Source organism: Sphaeroforma arctica (assembly GCF_001186125.1).
Source record: "Sphaeroforma arctica JP610 unplaced genomic scaffold supercont1.1698, whole genome shotgun sequence".
Taxonomy (NCBI): Eukaryota; class Ichthyosporea; order Ichthyophonida; genus Sphaeroforma; species Sphaeroforma arctica.
Window position 1 is genome coordinate 1 of NW_014038860.1, and position 2,377 is coordinate 2,377.

Below are 2,377 nucleotides of genomic sequence, written 5' to 3' on the forward strand. Positions count from 1 at the left end.
CAAGTCACGTTAATACATTAGCTGATATAAATAAAGTTCCATCTGAAGAAAAGTTAAAAAAGAAAAAGACTTATTGGATTTTGGAGATTGGCGGGAGGACCAAAATCTATAAGTAGTAGTTCGGAGATTATAAAATTTAGTTTATAATATCCTACATCTACTAATGTCTCAAATAGGTCCAAGTAGATGAGTCATACCAAATACTCAGGCTATTGGAGCCATCAAAGTGAATTTAGAACAATTTGGAAATATTGGAAAAAGAGCTTGTATTAAATTATTTAAAATACAAATAAAAACCAATGTATTATCTCAATTAATCTTGATATTTTAGACTGACCGGAGGCCGTATTTCTACATATATTTGAGCACACAGGCGTGAATATTGAGCAAACGACGAACTAATCTCACTCACAAGTACGCTATCGATGTATTTTGATACATTGTCGATGTATTCAAACCTTATACATCTTCACTGCATTAACATTGAGTTTCTACTTGATTTGCAATTCTAGCGCGAGGATATAGTACTTGGTAGACCTTCTAGTCCTTTGCTCTTCTCCATCTCGGACCTCATTAGCGGATGTGTACCTTCGAGAAAAAGATGTGAATAGGAATTTGACGGACTAAAAACTGATGGACTAAAAAGGTGCTTGGCTTTAAACTCAGGGTTGTAGATGATACAAGTTCAGCGTAGCCGTATCTATCTCGGAGCTAAGCATAAGGTCTTCGTCGCTCTGAGCGAAGTTGGAAAGGATGTACTCTTCTTCTGTCATCGCACCCTCATGACATATTTTTGAGGTTTATGTTCGTAATATCTGAGTGTCAATAGAGAAATCATGGCCCCCGCTACTTTTAGTTGAGCACTACAATTACCCCAAATTAATTTTACAATAGAAGTGTGATTGATCGCATATCAGAGACCTATTCAGCTACCGTCCTGGCCGCCTCGAACGAGTCATTGTATCGGGAAGACAGAGAATGCCTCAATGACTGTTGGTTGGTGTCAGCTTTGGCAACAGCAAAATTGTTTGTCTTTCAGCTGCAAGTCTGCAAAAGTGGTCGAATGCAATTCTTGTTTGGTTCGATGCTGGATGAGGTCATCGTCGTATATCATGCAATTCTGAATATTCTCTCTGAAGTACACTCTACATGCGTTTTGATATCAGTTTGAGCTCGCTATATATATACATATATATAGATATACATATGCCCAACAAATTTCTACATAAAACTATACTCAAAATAATGTGTTTTAGAAAAGTACACCCGTATCTGACCATTGCAGAAATACTTTCACGTTCATACACGACTTGAGATACATATACACAGTGTAATCGACAAAGAGGTATGCTTTGCAATAATTTAAGACCGACTTGCTCTACAAACTACGATATCGCCACGACCTCGTGGTAGGGATACAATTAATATATATATATATATATCCTACCTATTACATCACTATAATCGACATTTGATAAAGAAAAAGGCATAGCCTTCTAAATCAAACAAAGGCTATGAAAAAGACCAATGCGTCCGATGTACTAAATGCAAGGTACATGGATTCGATTGGCTCAACTTGGTTGCGCGGCAAACCACCTTTGACTAAACAGGAGGCAAGGGCTTTGATTTGAATACAATACTGATAAAATAAAAGTTTTTGTCTCGTACATACGTTGTCGTGAATGATCGGATGTAAATATAATATACGCTGTGTGTTGATGTATACAGTTTAGACTTCAGTGTCCACCGCAGCCTATGACATGAACGTTCATGACACAACCAATCGTCACCGAGTTAAAATTTGTTACGGCGGCCTATTTACCATATATGGTCCATACACGCGCCACGTGACCCCAACTTTCCTTGTTGCTAAGCAGTACGTGATAGGAATATACCGTTCTGTTTCAGTCGATTGGGTTAGAGAGGTGTAATATAGTTCCGCTTCTTAGTCAAGCAAATTGGGGTACTTGTACCTTACCATCAGTCGACAATCAGAGACTGGTCTATTCGCTTCAATCCATACTATCCTTTTTTGGCGAATTATGTATTTGCCAACCGAGGCCTATTCAGAGGTCTATAGGTTAGTCTTACATGCACAGAAGGGTGTAAAGAACGGAGAGCCCGCGAACAATAGTGAGTTAAATTATCACAACGAGACTGATCAAGGTGAAGAGGGTGATGTCAGTCTACCCAGGTTTGGAGGTGTATCGTCTGCTACTATAGATGGCGGCGGTGCGCGAAAAAAGACGGCCGTCGCATCGACAGTTGCGGAACAAGTAAGTCACTGAAGCTTTAGATCTACAAAGTCAATGTGAAGTATAGATCGCTATACAGATTTAGCTCTTAAAATACACACACACACACACACACACACACA